The 7840-nt window shown below is 40.0% G+C and overlaps 1 pseudogene; it reads left to right on the forward strand.

The window, feature by feature from the left end:
* The first annotated feature begins 2936 nt into the window (after positions 1 to 2936).
* Positions 2937 to 3035, forward strand: LOC130030819 (uncharacterized; annotated as a pseudogene).
* Positions 3036 to 7840: the final 4805 nt, after the last annotated feature.

Below are 7840 nucleotides of genomic sequence, written 5' to 3' on the forward strand. Positions count from 1 at the left end.
GAAAGGTTGGAAGATAGCATCAGAAAAAAAAGACATGAAAAACAGTGCTCTAGAATAAGTAATATACCTCAAAGAGAGAATACATATTTTTAAATTAATTAACTTATATTTTCAAGTTTCACCTTACACTTCATATAAACACTGTGGTTTACAAACTTGTTCACAATGATTTGTTATAGGCACTCAGTGTTCTAAAACTAATCTCACACCATTACACCTTTTCTCCAGTATTGTCTCCAATTTTCCCAGCCACCCTTCATGCCAACCTCATAGCAAGCCCTCAACAATTTATTTAATATTGCTTGTGATCAATAATTTGCTAAGAGAATGATTTAAAAAATATTTCCTTAGAAGAGAGTCAGTGAAGATTGTTGTGTCTTACCTTAAAGCCATTAAGACCCTGAGAATACATTTTTTTAAACAAGGAATATTTTAACAGTTGCCTGTTTTAATCTAGACCATAAAGCAACACTAAATTATCTTAAAAACTAATTTTATATAAAATATATTTTATGTTTTATGAATGCAATTAACTTTTAATCAGTGACAAAAATATTTAAAAACACATTTATTCATTCTCCAAGTACCAAATTAGCTCCCATCTCATAAATTTCGCTTGACTGTATTTTATTGCTTTACCTTCCTATTTGGTGCATCAGTCAAAATTTAATGATGCAGCAATAGTGGCATTTCGAAGCAAATTAATAATCTAACTTCTCTTTTGACGAAAGGGAAGACTAGCATTAGGTAAATTAAGTATCCAACTTAGCATATCAAAATAATAGGTGAAATAAATCAAATCAAATTTAAAGAGGTAAAATAAATATAAGGACATTTAAGGGCAGTAAATAATAATGACAGTAGCAAAATTTAATATACTCAGAAATATACATAAAATAGTAAGCCCTGAGTGCTGCCAACTGTGGCCCCAAAACAAAACAGATTTTCCTGAGCAGAACTCAGAGACTCAAATGAAATGGAGATATCCAGAAAGGGGGGAGGGGTTCTGAGAAGCTGGGAAAACCAATACCTTTAACCATCAAATTATATTTCAACTGTATTCAGCTAGATCCTAAAAGTGAATTTATTCATGTGACTCATTTAAGGCACAAGATCACTTTGTTTTTGTCATATATTTGCCTTTTCATACTGTTTTTGTTAAAAAAATAAGGCCTTAGTTGGGTTGTTAATTACCTTTATTCCACTGTTACCGTTCCTCATGAGTATAGAAGAGAAAGGACAAAGTGGGGCTGAGATAAAAACTCACTAATTATTTCAAGGAGGAACAATGTGAGGCCATCCATGACAAGTCTCAAAAATGAAAAAACTTTGACTTATAAAATTAAGATGTCGGGGCTTGAGAGAGAATACAGCAGCAGAGAGAATCACCATGCAAACTGCTGATCTGTGTTTGATGCCCAGCACCTAAAAAAGCACTGTGAGGGCCTCCAAGAATAATCCCTGAGCATAGAGGCTGATGTAAGCCCTAAGCATCGCTGGGTGTGCCAATGCACCCTGCTCCAAAAACGGCGGGGAGAAGAGAGACATAGCTAATATAGGATGACCATCCATAATACACAAAGAACATAATAACACTAAGTATTATTAATGAAATAATACTTATAAAACTCTTGATCTTTTTACTTTGAATTTATTTTTAACATCTTTAATTCCTGCTGTAAAGTCGTACTTTACATTCTATTTGAATCTTTTCCTTATCTGGATTAACTTTTCCAGTATATTTTTTTTCATTGTTTTTTTCAAATAATGTGCACCTGTCACTGTCACCGTCACCGTCCTGTCCGTTGCTCATCAATTTGCTAGAGGGGGCCCAGTAATGTCTCCATCGTGAGATTGCTATTACTGTGTTTGGTATATCAAATATGTCACGAGTAGCTTGCCAGGCTTTGCTGTGCGGGTGAGATACTCTCAGTAGCTTGCCAGGCTCTCCGAGAGAGGCAGAGAAATCAAACCCGAGTCAGCCTATAGATAATGTGTACCTATTAATATTTATTTTTTCTTTTAATAGACCTTTTTCTTAATTGAATCACTGTTAGATATACAGTTACAAAGTTGTTCATGATCTGGTTTCAGTCATAAACTGTTTCAACACCCAATCTACATTTCCCATCACCAATGTCCTCAGTTTCTCTCTCTCTCTCTCTCTCTCTCTCTTTCTCTCTCTCTCTCTCTTAAATAGGCCTATTTTTTTTTTTACTTTTTTGGATCACACCTAGCAATGCTCAGGGGTTACTCCTGGCTTTGCACTCAGGAATTATTCCTGGCAGTGCTCAGGAGTCCATATGGGATGCCGGGGATTGAACCCGGTTCGGCCGCATGCAAGGCAAATGCCCTACTTGCTGTGCTGTCACTCCGGCCTCAATATACCTAATTTTTAACAACAGTTTTAGGCTCACACAAAATTGAATAGAAAGTCCTGAGAGTCCCCAGTCCCTCTTTTTCTTCCATACATTCCCCCCAAGTCAAAACACTCCACACAACCTGATACCTTTGTTAAAAATGTTAGATCTGTATTAACAAATCATTTTAACTCCAAGCCCAGTTTATTTTAGAGGTCATGCCTGGTGTTGACTATTCTGACAGATGCATTTTGACATGTATGGGGTCTTGTGGAATCATACAGAATAATTTTACTGTTCTAAAATTCTTCTGTCTTGTGCTCGCTTTGGCAGCACATGGTCATGGTCATGGTCCACCCATTGTTCATCGATTTGCTCGAGCAGGCCCAGTAACGTCTCCATCGTGAGACTTGTTGTTACTGTGTTTGGCATATCGAATATGTCAAGGGTAGCTTGCCAGGCTTTGCCGTGCAGGCGAGATACTCTCAGTAGCTTGCTGGGCTCTCTGAGAGGGGCGGAAGAATCGAATTCGGGTCGGCCATGTTGGCCACGTGCAAGGCAAATGTCCTACCCTCTGTGCTATCACTCCAGCCCAAAATTGGAATGATACAGAGAAGATTAACATGGCCCCTGTGCAAGGATGACATGCAAATTCGTGAAGTGTTCCATATTTTTTTACTTGATCATTGTATAACTGAAACTCAAGCACAAAAATTTGTAAGTCTACAACTGTACCTCTTAGTTTTTCACTAATAAAAATTTTTTAAAAAGCTACCTGATTAATAAACATAAAGGAAAAGTGCTTAAAAATAAATAAAATAAAATTCTTCTGTCTTCTGACTATACATTCTTCCTTTTCCATGCCCTCTTGGCAACTATTGAACATTTCAATATCTCCATAAGTTTGACTTTTTTGTTATATAGTCATAATTATGTATTTCTATTTTCATGTTGGCTTATTTTATTTAGCTATATATATATTTAAGCATGTATATCTTGATATATATTGTAACTCCATTCAAGTTAATACAATTTACAAAATACAATACAAGAAAACAATTACTTGATCAAATGGTTAGATTACATTTAGTCTTTAAGAAACTGCAAAACTATCTTCCAAAATGTTCATACTATTTGGTATTTGCCACACGCAAAGAATAAAGGTTGCTTTTGCAAGATAGTTGGAAATGATTGCTCTGGATAAGACCTGCATGCTGAAAGTGGATGAGGGAATAAACATGATAACCTCTCAGTATCTCAGTATCTGTATTGCAAACCATCATGCCCAAAAGGAAAGAGAGGAGAGGGTGGAGGGCGGGAGGGAGAGAGAGAGAGAGAGAGAGAGAGAGAGAGAGAGAGAGAGAGAGAGAGAGAGAGAGAGAGAGAGAGAAAGGGAAGTGCCTGCCTATCATAGAGACAGGCTGGAAATGGGTCGCAGGATGGAAACTGGGTACAGTGGTGGTGGGGAATGTGCACTGGTGGAGGAATAGGTGTTGGAACACTGTCTGACTGAAACTTTACCATGACAGCTTTGTAACTCTATCTCATGGTGATTCAATTTTTTAAAAGATACCCAAAGAGCAGAAGCTGACAAGGAGGAAAAGGAGGATGTCTATCTCATGGAGAACTTCCTGTTCAGAACATCCAGAGTCTCTTCTGTTTTTTAAATTTTGTAAGTTTAACTATCTCTTCTAAAACCATCTTTTAAATTGGCACTCTGTTCAAACTAAAGGTGAAAAAGTAAAACACACATACACAGTGTTGGCAATATACCAGAACTCATTTATGTTGCTGATTTTATGATGTAAAATGCTAAGATTACTTTGGAAAATTCAACAGTTTGGAAATTTACCAAAGATATTGTTTCTCTACCCTATAACTCAGCAACTTAAAACTATCCCTCAAAAATATGCTGACAAAAATATTTGTACAAGGTAGGTCAAAAGGTAAAGGTAGGTCAAAAAAAATTAAGAAAATTTGTCCAAAGTGAAAATAAGGAACTTGTCCACTAATAGAATAAATGAAATACAACAGGATATTACTCAGAAATTAAAAAAAAAATTATTGACACCATTCATCAACATGAAGGAATATACAAAATATAAAAAATCATAATCAAGATTATACATATATACATATATACATATAAATTTTACATCTAAATTTCAAGAACAAATAAGATAGAAAAACTTTGAATAACAGAAACATTTTTTAATAACAGAAAATGTTTTTTAGAGGAAAAGGGTAGATTCTCTGACTTCCTGCCATGATAAAAACATTTTGTATCTCTTGGGCTATTAGTTACATGCATGCTACTATAAATATGCTACTATATAACATAAATTTCTTAAAAGTTGTCCAACTGTGTGCATTTTGTATATTTTTTGCATCTTACTAAAACTTTTAAAATTAAAAAAGAGGCAAAACTGACAAATTCCTAGAGAGAAAATGATCAAAACAGACTCAACAGCTATTGAAAACATAAATAATTCTAGGGAAAACAAGGCAGTAATTTAAAAAAAATCTCATACAAATTTTCAAATCTCTTTCAGATTAGGAAAAATAGATAAGATTGAGATTATGACAAGGACAATATCACTTATATCACTTATCACTTAACTTCCCGTTAGTCATCGATTTGTTCGAGCGGGCGCCAGTAACGTCTCCATTTGTCCTTGTCGTGTGCTAGTGTAGCCCAATGGCATCTCTTCGCTCCGGGAACATGGAGGGCCTCAAACCGATCGTTCATGATCTTGACAAAGAAGTCTGACCATCTGGTAGGTGGGCGGCCACGCGGTCTCTTGACATCCCGTGGAATCCAATCAGTAACAGCTCTAGTCCAACGGTCGTCTTTAAATCTCATTACGTGACCAGCCCATCTGATTTTCGACACCTTGGCATATGAGACAGCGTCCCTGATCCTTGATCGTCGACGGATGTCAGAACTCCGGATTCGTTCTCTCATTTGAGTGAAATGTGATATTCCAAGCATAGCTCTTTCTATTCTTCTTTGGGAGACCTGAATGGCGTTCTCATCTGAGAAGGATGAGAAAGGAGAGGCCGACAAAATCTCAAGGCCGACCTAGGCTGCCACAACGAAGGAAGACAAAAATGATCGTCTGTACTTTCAATGCACGTACGCTAGCATCAGATGCATCCATCGAGGACCTGATGGTACAAGCGCGAATGATCAAGTACGACATCATTGGTCTGACCGAGACAAGAAGGCACGAATCTCACCATGCCGTTTTCGACACTGGAGAAGAATTGTTCCTCGGAACATGTGATAAAAGAGGTGTTGGAGGCGTCGGTGTCCTTGTCAACACAAACTTGGCCAAGAGCATTGATTCATTCGAATGCCTAACAACCCGAATCGGACGTTTACATTTGAATAGATGTGGCTCACTGCCTGCAGTTTCTATCTTCATTGTCTACGCACCAACATCTCATTATGATGAAAGAGAAATCGAGAAGTTCTACATGGAGCTAGAGAAGTTCTATAAAGAAGACCACACCTTCTACAAGATCATTGTGGGTGATTTTAATGCCAAGATAGGACCGAGAAGATCAGCTGAAGAACTTCACATCGGGACCCATGGCCTAGAATGGAACGAACAGGGTGAGAGACTGTCTGAGTTCATCATGTCGACCAAGACCATTCATGGTAACTCACAGTTCCAGAAGGCAGAATCTAAACGATGGACATGGGAGTCTCCCGGTGGACGATTCCACAACGAAATAGACCACATCATATTCAATCGACGGTTTTGCCTGACTGATGTCGCTGTTGTCCCAAAATTTCAAACGGGATCGGACCACCGTCTCCTTCGTGCAAAATTCTACTTCACAGAGCGGGGAGAAAGGGCTGCAAAGTTCAAAAAGAGAACTCCCAGAATGACCACCAACTGGGAACTCTTTGGTACTATTGCGGCAACATGGGAAGATGCCATTGTTGACAACATTGACGAGGAATACGATCGACTGGTTCAGCACCTCCATGAATGTGCGAGGAACGCCAAGAGAGAGATAGCCACAAAAAGTCGCCTATCTTCGAAAACTCTTGAGCTAATTCGCCAGCGTGGTTTGGCGCATGCCTCAGGCAACCGCAAGCTAACGTCCGAGCTTGCAAAGCAGTGCAGAGATGCGATCAAGGAAGACCTCAAAGAGAGAGGAGCAGAAGTACTGGTAGATGTGGCAGAAGCCGGGAAAAGTATTCGTAACGCCCGCCTGTCCTTCGCCAACTATAAGACCAAGATGACTGCCCTCCGACGTCCTGATGGATCCATCACATCCTTCAGAATGGCAATGGAGAAGATTATCCATGACTTCTACTCAAATCTCTTCGATAGCCATGTCCACTTGCCGACATACCAAATTCCACAGGATGGGTATGTCGTTCCTAACGTTCTCCCTTCTGAAATCCGACACGCCATTTCGTTGGTAAAGAAGCAAACAGCACCCGGCCCAGACAAGGTCAGACCTGAACACCTGAAGAACCTGCCGTCAGTACTCATCAATACACTGGCTCGGCTCTTCACTCGCTACCTGTCTGAATGCAAGGTTCCGTCCCAATGGAAAACCAGCAGGACCGTACTACTGTTCAAGAAGGGAGACATCCATGACATTGGCAACTATCGCCCGATCTGCCTATTGTCTGTCATCTACAAGCTGTTCACTCGAGTCATCCTGAATAGGATTGGCAGAACACTAGATGAAGGAGCAAGCAGGGTTCCGCAAAGGATTCAGCACCATCGACCATATCCACACGGTAACCAAGCTCATTGAGGTTTCTCGGGAGTTCAAGATGCCGCTCTGCTTAACGTTCATTGATTTAAAGAAGGCCTTTGATTCTGTTGAGACGGAAGCGGTCATTGATGCCCTAGCCAATCAGGGCATTCAAGCCCAATACATCAGGATCCTCCGTGAGCTGTATTGCGGATTCACTACCAGGATCTCACCATTCTACAAAGAAGTGATCGTTGATGTCAAGAGAGGGGTGCGGCAGGGTGATACCATTTCACCGAAACTCTTCAGTGCCACCCTCGAGAACATCATGCGATGACTGGAATGGGAAGGAATGGGAGTGAAGATAGATGGTCGGCAACTACACCACCTCCGCTTTGCTGATGACATTGTTTTAATAACACCAAACATCAGCCAAGCGGCACATATGCTGGCCGACTTTGACCGTGAGTGTGGAAAGGTAGGACTACAGCTGAATCTTATGAAGACAATGTTTATGAGAAACAGCCTTGTTCCTGACGCCCCATTCGCTCTCAATGGAACGACCATCTCCGAATGCAACAGCTATGTGTACCTAGGTCGAGAGGTCAACATGAGAAATGACCTGGCACCCGAGCTGCGCAGGAGGAAGAGAGCGGCTTGGCACGCCTTCAAGAACGTCCAAGAAATAGCTAAGAGGACGAAGAACCTCCGGCTCCGGGCACATCTCTGATTCCACTGTTCTTCCTGCATTAACA

The sequence above is a fragment of the Sorex fumeus genome, unplaced genomic scaffold, assembly GCF_029834395.1.
Source record: "Sorex fumeus unplaced genomic scaffold, SorFum_2.1 ptg000044l, whole genome shotgun sequence".
In the NCBI taxonomy this organism is placed as follows: Eukaryota; Metazoa; Chordata; class Mammalia; order Eulipotyphla; family Soricidae; genus Sorex; species Sorex fumeus.